At 49.6% G+C, this 14,254-nt stretch overlaps 1 protein-coding gene across 1 annotated transcript in view; it reads left to right on the top strand.

Annotated features, from left to right (window-relative positions):
- The window catches only part of LOC310711927 (procollagen-lysine,2-oxoglutarate 5-dioxygenase 1-like), a 174,431-nt gene that overhangs the window by 143,301 nt on the left and 16,876 nt on the right, over positions 1-14,254 (top strand). The window contains exons 3-5 of the mRNA XM_083514427.1: positions 7,765-7,901; positions 8,706-8,869; positions 13,985-14,097. The gene's annotated coding sequence lies outside the window, so the exon portion shown is untranslated. The remainder of the gene's footprint in view (positions 1-7,764; positions 7,902-8,705; positions 8,870-13,984; positions 14,098-14,254) is intronic.

Below are 14,254 nucleotides of genomic sequence, written 5' to 3'. Positions count from 1 at the left end.
TAATTTGTTGGAAAACTAATAAATATTTTTTTTTTTTTAAAAAAGAAAATGTTCCACATTAAGTCCACACCCTTCCGGTAGGCCAAATCATTTTCACCCACCAATGACAAGGGCATCCGGTGGGCCTTTTACAGTGGCTCTAGCTTTTACTGCTGGCAGAAATTCCGCCCAACGCATTCCACGGCGAGTGATCCAGTAGATTTCAACATTTTTGGCAGATCTAACCCGCACCCCTGGCCACGGCTGACAGCACGGTTTCTGGCCCAGTGGACGTTACTATGGCCATTGATCCACACACGCACAACCACGTCACCTAAAAGGAAAAGAACATATCAAGGAGGGGTCAGGGGTGATGAAAACATTCATAAAGGCCTCCGAATATACCCTTTAAAAGCATCTGACTTCCATCGACCCAGATCCTTTATCCTTTCAGCCGGTAGGCCTAAGTGTACCGCTGTAGTGGCTGCCCCGATCTGAAATGAGTGGGCCACAAATTCAGCTGGGGGAAAACCGCAACCAGCAATTGCCTTACGCATAACACGTGTAAACTGATGTCTTGTAAGGCGGGAGCCATCTGCATGTATGAAAAATGGTCCAGGGGTATTTGGTCTCAAATATATAAATCGTCTTGCGTCCTTTACTGGACATGGCCCTTTCTTTTGAGTTGCTATAAGCCAAATTAGGGCCCCTTTACCTAGCTGATCAGTTTTTGAGCTCCGGATATGGAGAACTAGATCTGAGCGAGATAGTGTCACATCCTTTAAGAGGATCCCACATGCAACAGAATCTGGCTGGTCATCGCAAACCACCTCGCCTATGCACGAGGCGCTGGATAATAATAATAATAATAATAATAATAATAATAATAATAATAATAATAATTATTATTATTTATTATTTATACCCCGCCCATCTGGCTGGGCCTCCCCAGCCACTCTGGGCAGCTTCCATAAAAACCAAAAATACAGTAAAATATCACACGTTAAAAACTTCCCTGAACAGGGCTGCCTTAAGATGTCTTCTGAATGTCAGGTAGTTGTTTATCGCTTTGACATCTGCTGGAAGGGCGTTCCACAGGGCGGGCGCCACTACCGAGAAGGCCCTCTGCCTGGTTCCCTGTAGCTTTGCTTCTCGCAATGAGGGAACCGCCAGAAGGCCCTCGGCACTGGACCTCAGTGTCCGGGCAGAATGATGGGGGTGGAGACGCTTCTTCAGGAATACTGGACCGAGGCCGTTTAGGGCTTTAAAGGTCAGCACCAACACTTTGAATTGTGCTTGAAAACGTACTGGGAGCCAATGTAGGTCTTTCTAGACCAGTGTTATATGGTCTCGGCGGCCGCCCCCAGTCACCAGTCTAGCTGCCGCATTCTGGATTAGTTGTAGTTTCCGAGTCACCTTCAAAGGTAGTGCCACGTAGAGTGCATTGCAGTAGTCCAAGCGGGAGATAACAAGAGCATGCACCTCTCTGGCGAGACAGTCCGCAGGCAGATAGGGTCTCAGCCTACGTACCAGATGGAGCTGGTAAACAGCTGCCCTGGACACAGATTTGATCTGTGCCTCCATGGACAGGTGTGAGTCCAAAATGACTCCCAGGCTGCGCACCTGGTCCTTCAGGGGCACAGTTACCCCATTCAGGACCAGGGAATCCTCCACACCTGCCCGCCTCCTGTCCCCCAAATCAGTACTTCTGTCTTGTCAGGATTCAACCTCAATCTGTTAGCCGCCATCCATCCTCCAACCGCCTCCAGACACTCATGCAGGACCTTCACCGCCTTCACTGGTTCTGATTTAAAAGAGAGGTAGAGCTGGGTATCATCGGCATACTGATGAACACCCAGCCCAAACTTCCTGATGATCTCTCCCAGCGGCTTCATGTAGATGTTGAAAAGCATGGGGGAGAGGACAGAACCCTGAGGCACCCCACAAGTGAGAGCCCAGGGGTCTGAACACTCATCCCCCACCACCACCACTTTCTGAACACGGCCCAGGAGGAAGGAGCGGAACCACTGTATGACAGTGCCCCCAGCTCCCAGCCCCTCAAGACGGTCCAGAAGGATGCTATGGTCGATGGTATCAAACGCCGCTGAGAGATCCAGCAGAACTAGGAAACAGCTCTCACCTTTGTCCCTAGCCCACCGGAGATCATCAACCAGTGCGACCAAGGCAGTTTCAGTCCCATGATGAGACCTGAATCCTGACTGGAAGGGATCCAAATGGTCCGCTTCTTCCAGGCGTGCCTGGAGTTGTTCAGCAACCACTCGCTCAATCACCTTGCCCAGGAATGGAAGATTTGAGACTGGGTGATAATTGGCCATCGTGGCCGCATCTAAAGATGGTTTTTAAGAAGCGGTTTAATAACCGCCTCTTTCAGTGGGTCTGGGAAGGCTCCCTCACGGAGGGAAGCATTCACCACCCCACGAAGCCCATCGCCCAGTCCTTCCCGGCTAGCTTTTATAAGCTAGGATGGGCAAGGATCCAGGAGACAGGTGGTTGGTTTCACTCGTCCAAGCAGCCTGTCCACATCCTCGGAGGTAACAGATTGGAATTGATCCCACGCAACTTGACTAGACAGGACTCTAGCACTCTCCCGCCCCGGCCCTGCTCCCACGGTGGAGTCTACTTCTTCCCGAATCTGAGCGATTTTATCTGCAAAAAACTTTGCAAAATCATTGCAGGAGAACATGTGGCCCGTACTGGGCTCCGATGTTGCAGGTGGTTCCGCTAAATTGTGAACCACCTGAAAAAGTCTCCTGCTGCTGTTTTCTGCAGATGCAATAGAGGCGGTGAAGAAATTCTTCTTCGCCGTCGCTATCGCCACTAGGTAGGCTCGACGTTGAGCTCTAACCTGTGTCCGGTCAGATTCGGAATGAGTTATCCGCCACCGGCGCTCTAGCCGTCTCAACGATTGTTTCATTGCCCTCAGATCCGTGGAAAACCACGGGGCTGTCCGGGCTCCATGCAATCGGAGAGGGTGCTTCGGAGTCAAACAGTCAATAGCCCTGGTTAACTCCACATTCCAGCGGGCCACCAGGGAATCGGCTGAAAGGCCATCAACATGGGATAAAGCATCCCCTACCACTCTCTGGAAACCATATGGATCCATTAAGTGTCGGGGGTGGACCATCCGAATTGGTCCCACCTCCCTGCAGAGGGGATGGGTCGCAGAGAAGTCCAGTTGCACCAGGAAGTGATCTGACCATGGCACTTCTTTCGTTTCGCTTTTACTTAGTGTCAGATCACCAACATCCATAGAGGTAAACACCAGGTCCAAGGCATGTCCACGGCTATGGGTTGGGCCAGACTTATTCAGGGACAGCCCCATGGAGGCCATGCTTTCCACGAAGTCCCGAGCGGCCCCTTGTAAGGTCGTGTCGGCATGGATTTTTAAATCCCCTAGGACGACCAAGCTAGGTGTCTCCAGAAGAACATCCGCCACGACCTGAAGCAGCTCGGGCAGGGAATCCTTGGTGCAGCGGGGAGGTCGGTACACCAAAAGGAATCCTGTACTGCCCCTATTGCCCAACTTCCAGAACATGCACTCAGAAAACTGGGTCTTCCCAATAGGATGCCTGGTGCAAACTAATGACTTCCTAAAAATCACTGCAACCCCCCCCTCCCCGCCCACATGACCTGGGTTGCTGTGCGTAAGAGAAACCTGGTGGACAAGCGGCAGCAAGGACAGGCCCATCTGCTTCACCCAACCAAGTCTCTGTTACACATGCCAGGTCAAGTCCTCCATCCATGATCACGTCATGTATGGCAGTGGTCTTATGAATCATTGACCTGGCATTGCACAACAACACCTTCAGGTCATGTGGGTATCCCTTGCTGATTCTAGTATCCATCCGGTCAGGACCAAACCCGGAGGCAGGAATAGTCCTCAGACAACGACTAAACCTGCCTCCTCTGTAATGACATGCTCTAGTCTTAGCGTAACTCCTCCTCCTACCCGTGATCACTGAGATCAGTTGTCCCAGTGCATCCCCCCCTGTGGAACATGCCCCAGCCATTTTGTGGGCTGGGACCCACTCCCCGGCAGCCCTGACCCCTCCCCCTAAGAACAAAATAACACCCTAAACAAACAAAGAAAACCAATGAAACAATACAAATAAAAAAAATGTAAAAATTACAAAAACATTCAAAATAAAAAAATAATAATTCCCCAAGCCCAACCAAACATCCATCCCACCCCCACCCCCCACATACAAAAAAATCCAAATAAATTTTTTAAAAAACATTTTAAAAACACTCTGTGCCCCTCTGGCAATAACAGCTGTCCTAGTGAGGCCTACCAGGCCCCGTCCCAGGCCAGGTGGTAAGTGGCAAGAAGGAGCAGGGTCCTCAGGCACTCACTCAGGGGAGTCTTCCTGGGCAGCAGGCCGCAAGCAGCATGCAGTCCTTATGAGGCTTCAGGCCCCGCCCCAGGCCAGATGGTAAGTGGCAGGAAGGAGCAGGGCCCTCAAGCACTCACTCAGGGGTGTCCTCCTGGGCAGCAGGCCGCAAGCAGCACGCAGTCCTTATGAGGCTTCAGGCACCGCCCCAGGCCAGATGGTAAGTGGCAAGAGCAGGGCCCTCAAGCACTCACTCAGGGGAGTCCTCCTGGGCAGCAGGCCGCAAGCACCACGCAGTCCTTATGAGGCTTCAGGCCCTGCCCCAAGCCAGATGGTAAGTGGCAAGAGCAGGGCCCTCAAGCACTCACTCAGGGGAGTCCTCCTGGGCAGCAGGCCGCAAGCAGCACGCAGTCCTTATGAGGCTTCAGGCCCCGCCCCAGGCCAGATGGTAAGTGGCAAGAGCAGGGCCCTCAAGCACTCACTCAGGGGAGTCCTCCTGGGTAGGCGATGGAGTAAGCTGCTGAAAATAGGTGTGCTTCATACTTTGACCAACAAATGGCCCTTAGTTTTTTCATGGATTTGACATAGGATGTCGAAGGTTATGGGTCTTCTACCATCGGTGCTGGGAGGCTGAAGCCTGCGCCGGCACTCCAGCACCTTCCTCACCAGAAAATCAGCACCGAGTACATGGCCTTACAAAAGAAGGAGATTGCTGCAGACTGTATGTTAAGTGTCTTTGCTGTGCGGCCCAACCCTCGTAAATGTACCAGGTATTTTAGCACCTCTGCCTTTGTAGGGGGGGGGGGTGTCACCCCTATCATTCTCTATTTTATTACGGAACGCCAAAAAATCTGACCAAGCCTTTTTATATGATCTAAGTGTTGATGGGGCAACAGATGCTAATACTCTCCGTTCAGGACTTCTCGCTCCCAAGGCTCCAAAGGTGCTCCGGAAATGGTTGTGGCAATTGCTGTGCTTCTGGCGCCAACGAGCAGAAGCGATCCATCTGGAAACGAGATAGAGCATCCGCGATGTTGTTATTAACTCCTGGTACAAACTTAGCCGAGAAATAAATGTTTAGTTTTAGGCACAAAAAGACAAAGGATCTCAGCAGGGCTGCCACCCTCGGGGAATGTGATGACTGTTTTGACAGGACTGAGACAACCGCCTGGTTGTCTGTCCAGAAGCCTACCCGGTGATCTTTGAACACTTCCGCCCACAAGTGTACCACGACCACGATTGGAAAAAATTCTAGGAAGGTGAGGTCACGCGTTACAGGCTAACCCTGCCAGGTCGAAGGTCAAGGTTGCATACACCACTGCCCTTTAAAATAGACGCCAAACCCTAAGGAACCCACTGCGTCAGACTGTACCTGAAAGTCACCCTGAAGCAACAGATTGTCTTGCCACCAGAATAAAGTCATCAAGATAATGTCCCACCCCTTCGGAACTGGTTTAAAGTGAAGAGCCCAGTCCAGAAATGTGCTAAAGGTCTCAAAGGCTGCACATGCTACCGAGCATCCCGTGGGCATGGCTTTATCTATAAAACACGCCCCTTCAAATTTAAAACCCAGCCAACGAAAGTCATCTGGGTGAACTGGAAGAAGACGAAAGGCAGACTCGATGTCACACTTAGCTAACAGGGCTCCCCTGTTGAATCTCCGGATAAGCTTTACAGCTTGGTCAAAGGAGGCATACTTCACGGAACACAGTTCCTGTGGTATTGCATCATTAACCGAACTCCCCCTTGGATAGGAAAGCTGGCCTGGGGATGACACAGCCGAGGATTCCCCAGATTGCGCGGGGCTGGGAGCCAGCCTCCGTGCGCGTGTTGGGGGCGTGAAGCCTGCAACACTACCTTCTCCCAAGATTGGAAGTGGCTTTCCGAAATGGCCTTCAGAAGGTAGTTTTTTTTTTAAAATATAATTTTTATTTTTTAGTTCATCATTAATACACATATACAAGCATACAAACATACATTTCATACAATCTTTAAAAATGTTCAAACATACTTACAGTCAATCCCACAAATATTTCCTTTCCCCATCACCATCCACCAACCCTTCACCCCACCTTTGTGTTTGACTTCCAATCTACTCAATTACAATTTCTTTCCACTTCTATTACTTTCTTTCACACACCTTTACCCTAATTTCATACTTCTTTTTCTATTACACATTGTTTTCCATCTTATTTGATATTTCAGTATTTGAAACGGAACTTGTTTATTCTAATAGGAGTTCTGATTTTTCGATATGATTTTGCAAGTATCTTTTAAACACCTTCCAGTCCCTATCTATCTTTTCTTTTGAAATCCTTCCAATTTCTTGCATTGTTTTGGATATATTGTAATACTCCAATAATTTGGCAAGCCACTCTGTTTTTGTCGGTATTGTACCACTTTTCCAGTTTTTCGCAATCAATAGCCTTGCTGCTACTGTTGCGTATAAATATAAGGTCTTATCTTCTTCCTTTAGGCTTCCTGGTACTATTCCCAATAGAAAACCTTCTGGTGTTTTCCTAAATGAGTATCTAAACATTTTTTTCATTTCATTATATATTATTTCCCAAAATTGTTTGATGTTTAAACAGTTCCACCATATATGCTTGGACTACTGCAATGCACTCTACGTGGGGCTACCTTTGAAGGTGACTCGGAAACTACAACTAATCCAGAATGCGGCAGCTAGACTAGTGACTGGGGGCGGCCGCCGAGACCATATAACACCGGTCTTGAAAGACCTACATTGGCTCCCAGTACGTTTCCGAGCACAATTCAAAGTGTTGGTGCTGACCTTTAAAGCCCTAAACGGCCTCGGTCCAGTATACCTGAAGAAGCGTCTCCACCCCCATCGTTCTGCCCGGACGCTGAGGTCCAGCGCCGAGGGCCTTCTGGCGGTTCCCTCACTGCGAGAAGCAAAGCTACAGGGAACCAGGCAGAGGGCCTTCTCGGTAGTGGCGCCCGCCCTGTGGAACGCCCTTCCAGCAGATGTCAAAACGATAAACAACTACCTGACATTCAGAAGACATCTTAAGGCAGCCCTGTTCAGGGAAGTTTTTAACGTGTGATATTTTACTGTATTTTTGGTTTTTATGGAAGCCGCCCAGAGTGGCTGGGGACACCCAGCCAGATGGGCGGGGTATAAATAATAAATTATTATTATTATTATTATTATTATTATTATTATTATTATATGTATCATAGTACCTTTTCCCGTATTGCATCGCCAGCAGATATTGCTACACTTGATTGGGAGCTGCCCAGAGTGGCTGGGGAAACTCAGCCACATGGGCGGGGTATAAAGAATAAATTATTATTATTATTATTATTATTATTATTATTATTATTATTAAAAATGCACAGGTGCTAACCCGTTGAAGCAGAGAACTTGGGCAAAGAAAGGCTTCATTGCAAATCTGCTTTCACCTTCTAGGTCCTAGGATTAGGAGAGGAGTGGCACGGAGGAGAGAATAAAAGGACGACAGGAGGTGGTCAGAAGATCCGTCTCTTAAAGTCAGCTTTGGAAGAATATGCGGAGAAGGAGGATTTGGTCATCCTCTTCACAGAGAGGTAAGGAGACCATAAGCAGTGTGTTCTGTGCAGATTGGTGGTAAGAAAGGCAGGCAGGTGGAGGCTGGCTGGGGGCAGACAGGTTTGTGGGGGCAGCATCCCATTCTCCTGAACGCAGGTGTAGGAGAACCTTTCACGTTTCCGAGCACAATTCAAAGTGTTGGTGCTGACCTTTAAAGCCCTAAACGGCCTCGGACCAGTATACCTGAAGGAGCGTCTCCACCTCCATTGTTCTGCCCGAACACTGAGGTCCAGCTCCGAGGGCCTTCTGGCGGCTCCCTCCCTGCAAAAAATGAAGCTACAGGGAACCAGGCAGAGGGCCTTCTCGGTGGTGGCACCCTCCTTGTGGAACGCCCTCCCTCCAGATGTCAAAGAGAAAAATAACTACCAAACTTTTAGCAGACATCTGAAGGCAGCCATGTTTAGGAAAGCTTTTACTGTTTAATAGGTTATTGAATTTTAGTGTTTTTTTGGAAGCTGCCCAGAGTGGCTAGGGAAACCCAGCCAGATGGGCGGGGTATAAATAATAAATTACTATTATTATTATTATTTATTCTTCTTCATGCTCCAGATGTTGCTACGCTACAACTCCCATCATCCCTGGCCACTGGCCGTGTTTGCAGAGGCTGGTGGGAGTTGTAATTCAGCAAAATCCAGAGGGACCCATCCCATAACTAAGCCTCCCTTGTCATGGACCAGTAAGGAAAAATAACTTCTATACCTTTCCCAGCAGAAGCACCTCCTTGAATTCTTCTTCCTGCTCTTTCCGGTACCATCCTTTCCTCCCTGTTTCCTCCCCTGCAGCTATGACGTCATATTTGCTTCAGGCCGGGAAGAACTCCTGAAGAAATTCAGGCAAGCTAAGGCCAAAGTCGTCTTCTCGTCAGAGAGCCTAATCTACCCCGACTGAAGGCTGGAAGCAAAGTACCCCCAGGTCCAGGAAGGGAAGCGATTCCTCGGATCCGGAGGTAAGGGGGACTGGAGCTGTGGCATGGAGCATTGGAGGAGTAACCAGGAATGAGAGAGAAGGCGGAATGGTTGAAATTTAAAGACTATTTAGTTAAATATGTTAAGATAATTTAATTGGAAAAAACTTGCAAACACCAGATTGTCTTAGGATTTAAATATGTGATGTTAGAGAATAATATGTTTAAAGTTAAAATGAAAAGAAAGAAAGATGTTAAGTGATTAAGTTAATTTTATGAGAAAATTGGTTTTGGAAAACTGTTACAATGATATACACTGAAATTCAGCCAGGGGAATTAGAGGAAGTCACTTAACAATGTTACTAAGATTGGATTAAGTAGAGTTAAGATTTACCGTATTTTTCGCCCTATAGGACGCACCTAGTTTTCAGGGGGGGAAATCAAGGGGAAAAATATGATTCCCCCTCCCCGCAGCTCTGGGAGCAGCGGACAGGCTGCACGCAGCCTGTGCGCTACTCCAAGACTTTCTCCCTGCTTTTGCGGGAGGTGGAGGAATTCCCCCACCTCCCGCAAAAGCCCACAGGAGCCCCACGTGACTCCTGCGGGCTTTTCGACCAGGAGGGAGAAGGGACTGAAACGGCCAGTCAGTCCCTTCTCCCTCCTCGGGGAAAAGCCCCCAAGAGCCGCTTGCTCTTTAAAGGGTGCGCGGCTCCTGGGGACTTTTCTAGGAGGTGGGGGAATTCCCCCACCTCCTAGAAAAGCCGCGGAGGCCCTTTAAAGAGCGCACGGATTTTGCGGGCTTTTGTGGGAGGTGGGGGAATTCCCCCATCACCCACAAAAGCCCACAGGAGGGAGAAGGGACTAACTTGGCCAGTCAGTCCCTTCTCCCTCCTCGGGGAAAAGCCCCCAAAAGCCGCTTGTTCTTTAAAGGGTGCGCGGCTCCTGTGGGCTTTTCTAGGAGGCGGGGGAATTCCTCCACCTCCTAGAAAAGCCGCGGAGCCTCTTTAAAGAGCGCACGGCTTACGCGGGCTTTTGCGGGAGGTGGGGGAATTCTCCATCTCCCCCAAAAGCCCGCAGGAGGGAGAAGGGACTGACTCGGCCAGTCAGTCCCTTCTCCCTCCTTGGGGAAAAGCCCCCAAAAGCCGCTTGCTCTTTAACGGGTGCGCGGCTCCTGCGGGCTTTTCTAGGAGGTGGGGGAATCCTCCCCCTCGTAGAAAAGCCAGCAGAAGCCGCGGAGCCTCTTTAAAGAGCACACGGCTTTTGCCTGCTTTTGCGGGAGGTGGGGGAATTCCCCCATCTCCCGCAAAAGCCCAAAGGAGGGTTGGAGAGTAGCGGGAAGGCGTCACGCACCTTCCTGCTGCCCCCCATCCTCTGGGGCTGGCGATGGGGGAAAGCGCTGCTTTCCCCACCGCCAGCCTCAAACCCGGGTTGGAGAGTAGCGGCAAGGAGTCGTGCGCCTTCCTGCTGCCCCCCATCCTCTGGGGCTGGCAATGGGGGAAGCGCTGCTTTCCCCTCCGCCAGCCTCAAAGCCAGGTTGGAGAGTAGCGGCAAGGCGTTGCGCGCCTTCCTGCTGCCCCCCATCCTCTGGGGCTGGCGATGGGGGAAGCGCTGCTTTCCCCACCGTCAGCCTTGAAGCCGGGTTGGAGAGTAGCGGCAAGGCGTCGCGCGCCTTCCCGCTGCCCCCCATCCTCTGGGGCTGGCGATGGGGGAATCGCTGCTTTCCCCACCGCCAGCCTCGAAGTCGGGTTGGAGAGTAGCGGCAAGGTGTCGCACGCCTTCCTGCTGCCCCCCATCCTCTGGGGCTGGCGATGGTGGAAGCGCTGCTTTCCCCCACCGCCAGCCTCAAAGAGCAGACTCTCCTGCGGAGCGCAGGCTTCGGAGGCTTCGCGTTGCTATCGCTGAAACCAAGGAGTCTGCATTTGCCCCATAAGACGCACACACATTTCCCCTTCATTTTTGGAGGGGAAAAAGTGCGTCTTATAGGGCGAAAAATACGGTATGTTCGTTTGTTTGTTGAAAAATTTTGGAAAATCAATAAAAAAAATTGGGAAAAAAAGGAATGAGAGAGCAGGAACTGGGTTCAAGTTTCAAAACGCAAGAACAGAAGAAGAAAAAAATCCCAAGCACAAGAGCACTTTCTCCCTTCCTGTGTTTTCCAGCAACTGGTAACCAGAAGCTTTGCTGCCTCCAGCCATGTAGGCAGAGCACAGCCATTCTAGCTATAATAATAATAAATAATAACTTGTATTTATACCCGACCAGAGCCGGGCTCAGGGCAGCTAACACCAATAAAATCACAGCAAAAACATAATGGGGGGGGGGGTCAATTTAAAATACAGGTTAAAATGCTATTTAAAATTCAGCCTCATTTTAAAAGTAGCTGATAGATTGAAACCATAAGGGGAGGGCAACATAAGGGTCAGACTGAGTCCAAACCAAAGGCCAGGTGGAACAGCTCTGTCTTGCAGGCCATGCAGAAAGATGTCAAGTCCCGCAGGGCCCTAGTCTCTTGTGACAGAGTGTTCCACCACGTTGGGGCCAGTACTGAAAAGGCCCTGGCCCTAGTTGAGACCAATCTAACCACCTTGTGACCTGGGACCTCCAAAATGTTGTTATTTCTGGACCTTAAGGTCCTCTGCGGGGCATACCAGGAGAGTACGTAGGTCCCGTAGGTACGAGGGTCCTAGGCTGCATAGGGCTTTAAAGGTTAAAACCAGCACCTTAAACCCGATCCTGTACTCCACCGGGAGCCAGTGCAGTTGGTAAAGCACTGGATGGATGTGATTCCGCTGCGAGGACCCGCTAGTAGACATCAGTGACCGTTTTGTATTTGTCTAATCTTCTTTTCAAGCCATCCAAGTTGGTGGGCCTCATTGGCTCCTGTGGGAGTCAGTTCCATAGTTTGGGGACTGGTGAGTCACCATGTGAGCCAATGGGTTTTGAGAGTTTGCTTCATAATACTGTATTTTTCGCTCTATAAGACACACTTTCCCCCCTCCAAAAATTAAGGGAAAATGTGTGTGCGTCTTATGGAACGAATGCAGGCTCCTTGGCTTCAGCGACAGCAACGCGAAGCCTCCGAAGCGCAGTGGGAGCACTCCGGAGGCTTTGGGTTGCTTTTGCTGAAACCAGGAGAGCGAGAGGGGTCGGTGCGCACCGATCCCTCTCGCTCTCATGGCTTTGCTTCGCTGGAGAGGCGCTGCACAGCTTTCCCTCTCTGCCGCTTCACTGAAGGGGCACTGCGCAGAGAGGGAGAGAATTTTTTTTCTTGTTCTACCCCTCTAAAACAAGGTGCGTCCTATGGTCGGATACGTCCTATAGAGCAAAAAATACGGTAATTCAGTTCCATTCAATACATATTATTGTTTATAGGCAACGACTATCACAATACAGCATAAGCACATATCACACAGCTACAGAACAAAAGACATTGCAAGCACCAGAACGGGACAAATCTACAATGTCCAAAATTTAGTAACGTTCTTTCTAGTGCTTCATAATAATGAGATCTGGAAGCTTACCCCTTTCTGGGTGCACAATGCAAGTCTGCAAAGGATACTGCCTTCTCCCTGAACTAAATAATCATTACTTGATCCTTCGTTGTGCAGCTACAACTGCAAAATGGCTGAAGGGATATACATTTCCTTCAGCCAACTAATACAGAAATAGAACATTTCCAGTTAACACAGAGCGCCTTGTCTAAGCAGAACCAAAAGCGAGGTAAGTCTGGGATGTGCTTCTACCCTGAGAAAGATGTAGGCTTTTTTTTTTAAAAAAAGCAATGATTCTTAATTACTTTAGGTAGTAGTCCCTTTTCAGACTTCTTAAAAAAACACACACTTCTGCTTAATGATGAAGAGTTCTGCATAGCACTGAGGTCTGCATGGAACTGGCTCCACAGGAGGCAGTGATGTCTAGCAACCTAGTAAAGGTAAAGGTAAAGGGACCCCTGACCATTAGGTCCAATAGTGGCCGACTCTGGGGTTGCGGCGCCCATCTCACTTTATTGGCCGAGGGAGCTGGCGTACAGCTTCCGGGTTGTGTGGCCAGCATGACTAAGCCGCTTCTGGCGAACCAGAGCAGCGCACGGAAATGCCTTTTACCTTCCCGCCAGAGCGGTACCTATTGATCTACTTGCACTTTGACGTGCCTTCGAACTGCTAGGTTGGCAGGAGCAGGGACCGAGCAACAGGAGCTCACCCAGTCGCAGGGATTCGAACCGCCAACCTTCTGATCGGCAAGTCCTAGGCTCTGTGGTTTAACCCACAGCGCCACCTGCGTCCCAATGTCTAGCAACCTAGATGGCTTTAAAAGAGGATTGGACAAATTCATGGATGAGTAGAGAACTATTGATGGCTACTCACCACAATGGCTATGCTCTGCCTGCACAATCAGAGGCAGCAATGCTTCCGAACACCATGAGAAATCACAGGGGAGAGGGCTCTGGTGCTCAGGTCCTCCTTGAGGGCTTCCCAGAGGCATCTAGCTGGCCACTGTGAGAACCAGAGGCTGGCCTAGATGGGCCATTGGCCTGATCCAGCTGAAGGCACTTCTTAGGTTCTTATGCACACTTCTCTTGCAGATCAACATGAACTTACCGTATTTTTCGCTCCATAAGACGCACTTTTTTCCTCCTAAAAAGTAAGGGGAAATGTTAGTGCGTCTTATGGAGCGAATGGCACTGCGCAGAGAGGGAGAGCTGCACAGCGCCCCTTCAGCGAAGCGGGAGGAGGAACGGAGCCCCTTCTGTTCCTCTTCCCGCTTGACTGAAGGGGCACTGCGCAGCTCTCGCTCTTTGCGCAGTGCCCCTTCAGCGACGCGCCTCTCTTGGCTTCTGCCCGCTGCCCAGGAGAGGCTGTGCATGGCTATCCCAGAAGACAGAACAGCCAGAGGCTATCCCAGAAGCCAGATCCCTCTTGCTGTTCTGGCTTCTGGGATTCAGAATATTTGTTTTCTTGTTTTCCTCCTCCAAAAACTAGGTGTGCCTTACGGTCTGGTGCATCTTATGGAGCAAAAAACACGGTATTTCTTATTCTTTAGAAACCAGAGTTGTTGACACTTGCGTTTAGGTATTTAATGTGGCCTGGAATGTTTCTTGACCTTGAAGGCAAAAAAGGGAAAGTTAATTCTCTCTCCATCTCTCTCTCTTCCTGACAGGGTTCATAGGCTACGCTTCACACCTCTACAAGCTTGTAGCAGATTAGGAGGGTCTTGGCAGTGATAGCGACCAGCTGTTTTATACGAAAGTCTTTTTGGATCCAGAAAAACGGGTAAATTCAGGGCGCAGAGAAGCTGTGTGCATGTGTGCCAGGCAAGCTTTTTAAAATGTAGTTACTTTCTCCCCATTTTAATAAAAATGAATATTTTATTTACAATCAATATAATACACATAAAACATAAAACAAGCTATTGGGTGCTCAAACAACC

Source organism: Podarcis liolepis, assembly GCF_965112155.1.
Source record: "Podarcis liolepis genome assembly, chromosome: 7".
Classification (NCBI taxonomy): domain Eukaryota; kingdom Metazoa; phylum Chordata; class Lepidosauria; order Squamata; family Lacertidae; genus Podarcis; species Podarcis liolepis.
This window is presented reverse-complemented; position numbering and strand designations above follow the sequence as displayed.